The 12,791-nt window shown below is 35.5% G+C and overlaps 1 non-coding gene across 1 annotated transcript; it reads right to left on the bottom strand.

Moving 5' to 3' along the window:
• Nucleotides 1-12,035: 12,035 nt before the first annotated feature.
• On the bottom strand, nt 12,036-12,143 carry LOC148546086 (small nucleolar RNA R71). Its single transcript, XR_015901243.1, has one exon. It is a non-coding gene; the product is annotated as a small nucleolar RNA R71 (small nucleolar RNA).
• Between the last annotated feature and the right edge of the window lie 648 nt (nt 12,144-12,791).

The following is a 12,791-nucleotide window of genomic DNA, read 5'->3' as shown; positions in this document are numbered from 1 at the left end:
TCCGATTCACCATGTCTCTCCTTCACACCACCTAAGCTCAAAATCAATCTGACCAGCTTTTGAAATTATTATTTTCAGAGATATCTCAGCAATTCCAATTTCAACAAGTAATTATTTCATACAACCTGACTTAAACAAGCACAATTCACAATATTAAACCTCCAACACTATCATTAAACCAGTAATTTCAATTTCACGCTCATTCACATGATCTCAACATACACTTAACATGCAAGAAATAACCATATTGTTGTCTCAAGAGTAATCTCCCACTTAAACCCTTCCCAAAACGACCCCGTTGCAAGGACACTCCCAACATTATTGCACTTTGCCTATTCAAACCACTACCCGAATTCAAACATAGAATGAACAAAATGTCGATCTTATGTATTAGTGCTTTCTACCCCCTAACTACGCAATTACCTACACTATTTTACCAAGAGTCGATCGCACTCATACTTACCATCGCATTAGGAGCATTACCCACCTCTCCTACAATCCCATACTCAATAAACCACGTCAATGCCTCACAATACACTATTCCCCATTGCAAGCAAACTATTAAACTTGTATATACCTCATCATAAACGTCATCTACATCTAATGTGTCTTTATTACTAACTTTAGTTACAATGGTTTTTAGTCTAACTTTACCCCCCTTTTGTCTCGATACATCGAAGTGAATTTCCCTTCTTAAAATGGTCGTTGACCTTGTCCAAAATCCCCTAAAGCTACCCGCAACACCGTCCTTTTGCAATGCAACCAACCATCCCGCCTTTAGCGTCTTGCATTTCTGACACCACCGGAAGATCCAAAATTACTAACTAGCGCCTTCATTCACAACACCAGCTTGGCTTCTACTCTCTCCCCAGTCCAATCCAGCTGAGTTGTTACCCACACGCTCTCTCCCCAAATAGCTGACCCAACTCGTAGTTTCCTTAGTAAAAATCTAGGATGTAATTATAATTTTATTCTTTGCAAAATGACAAAAAATACACCTCTACCTGGTAACACTAGGAACAACGCTGTTCCATAAAAGACAATAGTACACCTGATAACTTTCTGTAATTATATTAGCATAATTGTAGATTTTTAAGTTTGGCCCTTTTTTCTGGATAAAAGGATGGGTTTATTATGAGCCGGGACATGTTGATGGCTCATTAGAGGGGAAAAAAAGATTGTATGCTTATTTTATGGTTCTTTTCCATTTTGATATTCATATTTACCCTTCTATTATTGTGTGAACAATTAATTACTCCAAATTCTTTCTTTTGCCATAATAATGCTTATTTGAACTCAAGATTATCATATAAACTTAAACTAATTTCACACAGATATTCTAAATGTTAGTTAATGTCCACACTTTACAAATCAATTTCAAATTTTTTATGCATGAAAATAAAGGAAAGCAATTAGACATTTCTAAAGTATATACCATAACTGCATGTTACCAAATTATCGCAAAGCTACTATAACCAAGCCTACTTGTTTTCTTGTGTTAAAACAATTTATGAAAGAAAAGCCCAACACATATAGGACCATTGCCTCCCACCTTAATTAACTCACCTAAACCTTAATTTGATTTGAAAATGTTGTTAAATTCATCACGCGATGAGAATAGTGATCTGCATTGTTGCATCTGAAGATTCCCTGCAAAATGTCACTTCTAGTTCTCTCACATACATACTTGGCATAATATGAGAGCAGACACCGTATTTCTACACATATGGAAAGACAGTAGTTTCTACACTGAAGAATCTACCTTTCCTATAATAAGCTTTTAGATCATTTTCAGTAGAGAACTCGTCTCAGTCTTTATCTCATTTGTTATTAAAAATAACTTAACATCAGCCTTTGCATAATAAATAGTAAATAGAACTCAAAACATTTCTTTCTTTTATATTAGAAAGAACTAACTTTAGTCACTATTGTGATCCCATTTAATTAATTAATTAAAGTGATTAAAATTAATGTAGTTACTATTTTTTTACAATAATATTATTAACATTTATAATTTCTAAAATAATTCATTATTAAAAATATTAATATTAAAAAAAAATAATGACTTCATATATAACTATAGTGCACAATATATAATTCGAGATTAAACTAATTTATAAAATTACGCAATATAAAGAAAAACATAGTGGACCTTTATAGTTGACACAAGTATTGTGAAATTGGCATATGTGTTCAATTAAGTATTCTTTCAACTGTTGATGTTGATGCCTATTACGAAGTTGAGCATTTCTCTAGAGAAATTAATGGTATGGTACAAAATCTTTCTCTTTTAACTGTAGTTGTGATAAGCCATTTTTGATATTGTCATGCTCTAAGCCTTGAGCAAAATTTTCTGCATAAGTATCTCTTTCATCCTCAACAATCATATTATGCAATATAATACAAGCTTTCATTATTTTTTCAAGCATTCAATTGTGGTGCTTTCGCCTATGCGCACATAATCATCAACAGCATCAGCTGCTACACCATATGCTAATATCCGTATCGCAGCAGTGCATTTTTGGAGTGGTGACAAGCCTCTTCTCCCAGTTGCATCGACCTTCTGTTGAAAATACGAATAGACATTTGAGAGAGCGTCTACTATCCAAAGGAACACATGTCTTCTCATTCAAAATCTCTGTTGGAAAATGTCAGCATTATACACCGGCTCATCTACAAAATAATCTTGGAAAAGACGATCATGTCCTGCATCTCAATCTCTGTTGATCCATCTACGAGGAGTTGTGATAGAGCTTCTATAGATATCTTCTTCTTCTGAATCATTGAATAAACAGTCATCGATCCAATTATCCATGAGTGTGTTATCTCGCCGTCTTCTTTTACCATACAAAGCCTCATTGGACATATCATCAAATTTTAAAGTCATATCTTGAAATATAATTTTTAGTATTATTTTGAGGAGGGGAACTAGATTTGAAGTAAAGCTTGTGACTTGATGTGTGAGCATCTTCCCTGTCTTTTCCTAGTGAATTTGCAGTTGAATAGCTAAGTTTAATCAAGATTTAATATATTTTAGCCACTATGAATGCTACTTTGAGTTATGTGCAATTCTGTTTATTTCAAGTAGCATTTTGGACGAATTTGACAGGATTAGCATGAAGAAACGAAGCCACAGCAGAATAAGAGCTTGAAGCCAAACTTGAGAAACCTCAAGTTTGGCGCCAAGGATGAAGAATGGAGAGAGTGCATGCTGGCTGGTTGAAGCCAAACTTGAGAATACTCAAGTTTGGCGCCAACCAAGAAAGAGTGAAGAATGCAATGCGGACATACTCAAGCCAAACTTGAAGATGTTCAAGTTTGGCGCCAGTGAGGAATCTCCAAAGGGAAGCTTGTGGGCTCATTCACGCCAAACTTGAGGAACAATAATGAATAATCTAAGGAAGGCATGCTGATCACTCCACGCCAAACTTGAAGGAGTTCAAGTTTGGCGCTACCAAGGATACTCTAAAGGGAAGCTCTCGGTTCGTTTTAAGCCAAACTTAGATTCTTCCAAGTTTGGCGCCACACATAGCAAAAGTGGTGGTACCCATCCCTCTTTCAAGGCTGCACGAGATACTATTATATTTATCTTGATTTAAATTTTATTTATTTTAAATTAGAAAAAGATATTATTTAGCTTTAGGAAATATAATTTACATTAATTAGGATTAGATATAAAAGGGAAAAGAATCAGCCCTCCGGACTCATCTCTTCTCTCATACCGCATTCTGCAATTTATAATTTTTCAGAATCCTTGTTTTCTCTCTGAACCATGAGCAACTAAACCTCCACTGTTAAGGTTAGGAGCTCTGTTTATTCTATGGATTAATACCAATACTTTTCTATTTTAATTCATGTATTGATTTGTAACACCCTACCACACAGAGTCTTATGCTTAAGTCATAAAGCTGAGGTGGCAAGGTATTACGACCTCTAAAAGTAATATATATATATATATATATATATATATATATATATATATATATATATATATATATATATATAATAATGAAAAAGAGATAATATACTAGGAGCCTTGAAAGGTCAGAAAAACAAAATCGCAAAATCAAAAAGCGCAAACCTCAGAAAACATGGTTACTTGCGTGAGAAGAAAAAAAAAGCTCAACAACAAATATATACAGATGACACGAATAGAGGGTCAATAATACAAGATAACAAGCTCCTAACTTAGCCTGCGAAGCCAAGGCTGGCCGGAGAACATATACGTACATATATATACATAATAATAACCCAAAAGAACATGTTCAAAATCCTAGTTCTCCATAAAACTTCTAAGAGGTACATAACAAAGTGTTCTTACATACAAGTGGAGAAACTATACATATATATACATCAAAGAAAAAAAGGAGATCCCAAAGTAAACCACTTTGCCACAGAAGCATCAGACGCCTACCGAGGTGCTGCTCGACCTGCATCTGAAAACAACAACACAGTATGGGATGAAAACCAGGGATTCTTAGCATGGTAAAGGTTCCACGCATATATTATATAAGGTCCTGGAAATGCCAGAGGCAATACTAGAACGCCGTCTCTCAAATTATGAAGCTTAAATTACTAAACAGAAATCATAAAAAGGCTGGTCTTCTAGGGAATTCTAAACTTAGCTTAAACTTTAACCTTAACTCTAAACCTATCCACGTTTCCTCCATACCTCCATCTCCGATGATTCGCATAGACAAAACAAACAGACAAGGCAAGCACACGTAGAAAACAAGTAGTTCAAGTAACAATTACAACAATTAGCAGAATATAATTAATTAGGCATTCCCAATTAAGGCATAGCAAACAAAGCACACATGCATATGATGAATGTCCATCCTACTGGCCGTGAGCTCACATGTCAGTTACTTTGCCAGAACCTGATACATCTGGTAGCTAACCCAGACATTGGTCTCTAGGTTGCGTATCTCTAGGAGGATCATAAGTGTCTTTCCACATTCTCCTGGAGGTTTTACGAAGAAGAGTGCCTTTCCACATCGAAAGAGTATGCCTTTCCACATTGCAACCAGAGAAGAATGTGGGGGAAACAATACGAAGGAGAGTACATTTCTACCTTTCCCACATCTACATCACGACAAGAGAGGGAACTTCCGTCCTCAACTTGCCATCCAAACGCATTTTCAAATTAATACGCAAGCGGGATCACACCCAGACCTTGCCATCTCGACCATTTCGGTCACATACACATCTCGACCATTCTGGCCACATACAGTTATCCCAGATCTCATCATTTATCATCATCATTTCCTTACATCCATTCTTTATAGCCATAATTTAGCTTGATCTCATACATACAACTCATATTATTGCAATTTGTACCTAGTTTATCATTTAAGATTATTGCTTCACTCTCAAGTTATCAACTTTTTCTAGCTTCAGCTCATTACTAGATTTACTACTATACCTTATGTCTAAAAGGATGAAAATGGAGGTTCAGAAGTCAAAAATCTAGTTTAAAACACAAAAATCCAGTTTTGCAAGAAGCAAAGGCCACGGGTGCGCGTGGTAGTATGAAAAGGTAGCACACATGCGCATTCCCCTTACCATACGCACGCAAAGGTGAGAACAGCATATCACACGTACGCGTGGGTCATGCGTACGCGTGGTCATGCATGTTGGCTCATTACACGGACGCATGGCTACTCGCGCATGCGCAGTTTAAAATTCCATGCCAAGCGTACGCGTGGATATACGTTTTTTCAAAAAAATAATAGATTATTGAAGAACTGAAGATTGACGGTTTAGAATTCAGAATAAATTCCCGTTGCAAGTATAGTTTCTAAACCAAGTAACCATCCTTTCTTACAAATGTTTTGGTTGTCACAAGTAACAAACCCCTAAATAAATTGATAACCGAAGTATTTAAACCTCGGGTCGTCTTTTCAAGGAACTGCAGGGAAGTATGTTCTTATTATTGGTTATGAAGATTGTAAATTGGGGTTTTGAAAGTAAGGAGCAAGTAATTTAAATTACAATTAAAATAAGTAAATGACTGTAAAATAAACTTTTGGTAAGGTATGAGAAATTGGAAGTCCTGTCCTAATTATCCTTATCAATGGTGATGAGAATTGAGTCTTAATCCCACTTAGTTAGCCTTTACTAAAGCAAGGGAAGGTCAAGTGGATTGATTAGTCTGATCTTCAGGTTCTAGTCAATTCCTAAGAAAGGACTGGAATTATTGAAGTTCAATTCAATTAGCAAAAATAACAATTATCGATCACGTTGAGTTTGATAACTCCTGAGTTTACTGATTTCTTAACCAAGACCAAAAGGGGAAAAATAAATCTACTCGAATAAAAATATCTTCAACTTGGAAGTAACAGTAACATAAATAAAAGAGAGCAATCATAAACTGAAATACCTCAAATAACATTAATTAAAAGAATAATCTGTAACATAGAAAAGTTCATAAATTAAATTGAGAAAATAATTAATTAAAAAGAATGTTGAACCTGATAGAAAGGGGGAATCATGAAAGCGAGAAAAATCCTAGATCCTAATCCTAAGAGAGAGAGGAGAGAACCTCTCTCTAAAAACTACATCTAAATCATGAAAAGTGAAAAATTGGAAACTCTCCTCTGAATGGATGCATTCTCCCACTTCATAACCTCTGATATGTGCCTTCTAGACTTAGATTTGGGCCAAAAAGGGCTTCAGAAATCGCTGGGAGCGTTTTCTGTAATTTTTGGTGCGTGGCCTCTGTCACGCGTCCGTGTGGGTCACGCGGTCGCGTCATCTGGAGTTTTTCTTATCACGCGTTCGCTTCGGTCATGCATCCGCGTCATCTGCGTTTTGCTCGTGGCGCGCGATCGCGTCAGTCACGCGTTCGCGTCGCTGCCAGTTTCTTCAAAAACTCCATTTTGTGCTTTCCTTCCATTTTTGTATGTTTCCTTTCCATCCTTTAAGTCATTCCTGCCTTAGAAGATCTGAAACTACTCAACACATAAATCACGGCATCGAATGGTAATAAAGGGTAATTAAAATAATTATTCTTAAAGCATAGGAAACATATTTTTCACATATATCACATAATAAGGAAGGAAAAATAAAACCATGCAATTAACATGAATAAGTGGGTGAAGGATTGAATGAGTCACTTAAATTGAGCATAAAATATATCATAAAATATGGGTTTATCAATTACCCAGAAAGCAGCAAAACCAGATAATGGTCACCTGCATAACATATATTTCACACCAACTTCCGTCATCCAAAATTTTTTCCACAAAACTCCATTTTTGACAAAATTTATACCGTTCAAAAGCTTGTAAAACCATCTTTAAGTTGAAACAAATTCCATTTCCAACCAAAATTTGAGGCTCGAGTTATAGACGGCCAAAGTTCGTTAAAATCAAGTTTTTATTCGAAACCTCAAACCTCCATTTTCTTTTTAAAACTCATTTCAAATCAACTCATCATACCTATAATCATCAATACCACAACAATCCTCACAATTCTACTATTTCTCCATTCCACAACATCATACTCCAACCTCTCAATTCATCAATAGGATATCATTTTTCCCTATTCAACATATATATATATATATATATATATATATATATATATATATATATATATATATATTATATAGCATCATCAATTCATCATTCATAATTTGTCCAACAAGCACCAGATTCATCATCAATTCGTCATTCATTAACTCATCACTCACATCATATTCTTACCAAGTATAATACCAAAGCTTCCATCACTTTACTTTAGTATATCATACACCAATACATACATAAACTCTTTATCAATAACTCATTACTCTAGTCACAATAATCACCATCAAACCACTACAATTCATATTCATTCACCTTCTCCACTTTACAAGCACCAATAAATCTTTAATTAGCATTCCAAGTTCAGCAACCACAATTTAAACCAAAATTCAACATTTATCATCAAACACTAATCAATTTACATGCTTGTATATTTGATGAGCGGATAATTTATACGCTTTTTGACATTGTTTTTAGTATGTTTTTAGTAGGATCTAGTTACTTTTAGGGATGTTTTCATTAGTTTTTATGTTAAATTCACATTTCTGGACTTTACTATGAGTTTGTGTGTTTTTCTGTGATTTCAGGTATTTTCTGGCTGAAATTGAGGGACTTGAGCAGAAATCAGATTCAGAGGTTGAAAAAGGACTGCTGATGCTGTTGGATTCTGACCTCCCTGCACTCAAAGTGGATTTTCTAGAGCTACAGAACTCGAAATGGCGCGCTTCCAATTGCGTTGGAAAGTAGACATCCAGGGCTTTCCAGCAATGTATAATAATCCATACTTTGGCCAAGAATTGACGATGTAAACTGGCGTTCAACGCCAGCCTTCTGCCCAAATCTGGCGTCCAGCGCCAGAAAAGGATCCAAAACCAGAGTTGAACGCCCAAACTGGCACAGAAACTGGCGTTCAACTCCACAAATGGCCTCTGCACGTGCAACACTCAGGCTCAGCCCAAACATACACCAAGTGGGCCCAGAAAGTGGATTTAGGCATCAATTACTTACTCATGTAAACCCTAGTGACTAGTTTATTATAAATAGGACCTCTTACTATTGTATTAGGTATCTTTGGACGCCTGGTTCTTAGATCAGAGGGGCTGGCCTCTCGGCCATGCCTGGACCTTCACTTATGTATTTTTAATGGTAGAGTCTCTACACTCCATAGATTAAGGTGTGGAGCTCTGCTGTTCCTCAAAGATTAATGCAAAGTACTTCTGTTTTCTATTCAATTCTTCTTATTTCGCTTCTAAGATATCCATTCGCACCCAAGAACGTGATGAAGGTGATGATTATGTGTGACGCTCATCACCATCTCCCCTATGAACGCGTGCCTGACAAACACTTCTGTTCTACATGAATTAAGCTAGAATGAGTATCTCTTAGATCTCCTAACCAGAATCTTCGTGGCGTAAGCTAGAATGATGGCGGCATTCAAGAGAATTCGGAAGGTCTAAACCTTGTCTGTGGTATTCCGAGTAGGATTCAATGATTGAATGACTGTGACGAGCTTCAAACTCGCGATTGTTGGGCGTTAGTGACAGACGCAAAAGGAGGGTGAATCCTATTCCAGCATGATCGAGAACCGACAGATGAATAGCCGTGCCGTGACAGGGTGTGTGAGCATATGATTCACTGAGAGGAGGGGATGTAGCCACTGACAACGGTGATGCTCTTGCATACAGCCAGCCATGGAAAGGAGTAAGACTGATTGGATGAAGATAGCAGGAAAGCAGAGGTTCAGAGGAACGAAAAGCATCTCCATTCTCTTATCTGAAATTCTCACCAATGAATTACATAAGTATCTCTATCCCTATTCTATTATTAAATTTCGAAAACTCTATTATCACTTTATATCTGCCTGACTGAGATTTACAAGGTGACCATAGCTTGCTTCATACCAACAATCTCCGTGGGATTCGACCCTTACTCACGTAAGGTATTACTTGGACGACCCAGTGCACTTGCTGGTTAGTTGTATCGAAGTTGTGACAATTATGAATTAAGATCAAAGCACCAAGCTTTGGAGCCATTACCAGGGATTGTTCGAGCCTGGACATCACAATTTCGTGCACCAAGTTTTTGGCGCCGTTGCCGGGGATTGTTTGAGTTTGGACAACTGACGGTTCATCTTGTTGCTCAGATTAGGTAATTTTATTTTTATTTTCTTTTCAAAAATTTTTCAAAAATATTTTCAAAAAAAATTTTTTGTTTTCGAAAAAAATTAAAAATGTTTTCAAAAATTTATTCAAAATTTTTAAGAATGAATTCTAGTGTTTCATGAAGCATGTGCAGCCTGGCTGGCTGTAAAGCCATGTCTAAATTCATTTGGACTGAGGCTTACAATTTGTTATCAAAGAGCAATATACTCTCGTGTTAAAGACTAAAGCTTGGCTGGCCATTGGCCATGTCTAGTGTTTTGGACTGGAGCTTTCATTGAAAGCTTGGCTGGCTAGTGAGCCATGTCTAATTCCTGGACTGAAGCTTTAGACTAACATGGCAAGATTCCTGGAATTCATACTAAAAATTTTGGAATCCTTATTTTTCTTTTAATTTTCGAAAAATATAAAATAAAAATCCAAAAAAATTAGAAAATCATAAAAATCAAAAATATTTTCTGTTTCTTGTTTGAGTCTTGAGTCACATTATAAGTTTGGTGTCACTTGCATATGCATCTTGCATTTTTCGAAAATATCATGCATTCATAGTGTTCTTCATGATCTTCAAGTTGTTCTTGGTAAGTCCTCTTGTTTGATCTTGATGATTTTTTGTTTTGTGTTGTATGTGGTTTTTCATATGCATTCTTGAATTCTTAGTGCGTGAGCATTAAAGAATTCTAAGTTTGGTGTCTTGCATATTTTCTTTGCATTAAAAATTTTTCAAAAATGTGTTCTTGATGTTCATCATGATCTTCATAGTGTTCTTGGTGTTCATCTTGACATTCATAGCATCCTTGCATGCATTCATTGTTTTGATCTAAAAATTTCATGCATTGCATAATTTTCATGTTTTTCATAAAAAAATTCAAAAATATAAAAAAAATATCTTTCCCTTTTTCTCTCATCAAATTCGAAAATTGAGTTGACTTTTTCAAAAATTTTTAAAAATCAAATTGTTTCTCATGAGTCAAATCAAATTTTCAATTTGAAAATCTTATCTTTTTCAAAATCTTTTTCAAAAATCAAATATTTTTCAAAATTATTAGTTATTTTCGAAAATTTCAAAAATATTTTTCAAAAATCTTTTTCTTATTTTTATCACTAATTTTCGAAAATAACATAATCAATTAATGTTTTGATTCAAAAATTTGAAGTTTGTTACTTGCTTGTTAAGAAAGATTCAAACTTTAAGTTCTAGAATCATATCTTGTGATTTCTTATGAATCAAGTCATTAATTGTGATTTTAAAAATCAAATCTTTTTCAAAACTAATTTTATCATATCTTTTCAAAAATATCTTCTTATCTTATCTTTTTCAAAAATATCTTTTCAAAATATCTTCTCTAACTTCCTAACTTCCTATCTTTTCAAAATTTGTTTCAACTAACTAACTAACTTTTTGTTTGTTTCTTAACTTTTTCAAAACTACCTAACTAACTCTCTCTCTAATTTTCGAAAATATCTCCTCTTTTTCAAAAATTTCTTTTTAATTAATAATTATTTTTATTTTTTATTTTTGAATTCAAAAATTTTCGAAAATTACTAACATTTTTCAAAAACCATTTTCGAAAATCACTAACTCTTTTTCAAAATAATTTCCGAAAATTATCCCTCCCCCATCTCATTCTATTTATTCATTCATATCCTAACATCTCATTTCACCTCTCTTCCAATCCTCACAGTTGTGTTTCTTCCTTTACATCACATCCTTCATCTCCCCTTCTTCTTCTACTCACCCAGGGATCCCTATACTGTGACATAAAGGATCTCTATTATTATTATTATTATTTTTCTGTGTCTTCTTCTTTGTTATATGAGCAGGAGCAAGGATAAGAACACTCTTGTGGAAGCAGATCCAGAACCTGAAAGGACTCTGAAGAGAAAATTAAGAGAAGCTAAAATACAACAATCCAGAGATAACCTTTCAGAAATCTTCGAACAAGCAGAGGAGATGGCAGCCGAAAATAATAATAATGAAAGGAGGATGCTTGGTGACTTTACTGCACCTAATTCCAATTTACATGGAAGAAGCATCTCCATTCCTGCCATTGGAGCAAACAACTTTGAGCTGAAACCTCAATTAGTTTCTCTGATGCAGCAGAACTGCAAGTTTCATGGACTTCCATCTGAAGATCCTTTTCAGTTCTTAACTGAATTCTTGCAGATATGTGATACTGTTAAGACTAATGGAATAGATCCTGAAGTCTACAGGCTCATGCTTTTCCCTTTTGCTGTAAGAGACAGAGCTAGATTATGGTTGGATTCTCAACCTAAAGACAGCCTGAACTCTTGGGATAAGCTGGTCACGGCTTTCTTAGCCAAGTACTTTCCTCCTCAAAAGCTGAGCAAGCTTAGAGCTGATGTTCAAACCTTCAGACAGAAAGAAGGTGAATCCCTCTATGAAGCTTGGGAAAGATACAAACAGTTGACCAAAAAGTGTCCTTCAGACATGCTTTCAGAATGGACCATCCTGGATATATTCTATGATGGTCTGTCTGAGCTATCAAAGATGTCACTGGACACTTCTGCAGGTGGATCCATTCACCTAAAGAAAACGCCTGCAGAAGCTCAAGAACTCATTGACATGGTTGCTAATAACCAGCTCATGTACACTTCTGAAAGGAATTCTGTGAGTAATGGGACGCCTATGAAGAAGGGAGTTCTTGAGGTTGATACTCTGAATGCCATATTGGCTCAGAACAAAATATTGACTCAGCAAGTCAATATGATTTCTCAGAGTTTGCATGGAATGCAAGCTGCATCCAACAGTACTCAAGAGGCACCTTCTGAAGAAGAAGCCTATGATCCTGAGAACCCTGCAATAGCAGAGGTAAATTACTTAGGTGAACCTTATGGAAACACCTATAACTCAACATGGAGAAATCATCCAAATTTCTCATGGAAGGATCAAAAGCCTCAACAAGGCTTTAATAATGGTGGAAGAAACAGGTTTAGCAATAGCAAACCTTTTCCATCATCAACTCAGCAACAGACAGAGAACTCTGAACAAAATGCTTCTAATTTAGCAAATCTAGTCTCTGATCTATCTAAGGCCACTGTAAGTTTCATGAATGAAACAAGGTCTTCCATTAGAAATCTGGAA

This window comes from Arachis ipaensis, chromosome B9 (genome assembly GCF_059453495.1).
Source record: "Arachis ipaensis isolate K30076 ecotype BB chromosome B9, ASM5945349v1, whole genome shotgun sequence".
Classification (NCBI taxonomy): domain Eukaryota; kingdom Viridiplantae; phylum Streptophyta; class Magnoliopsida; order Fabales; family Fabaceae; genus Arachis; species Arachis ipaensis.
This window is presented reverse-complemented; position numbering and strand designations above follow the sequence as displayed.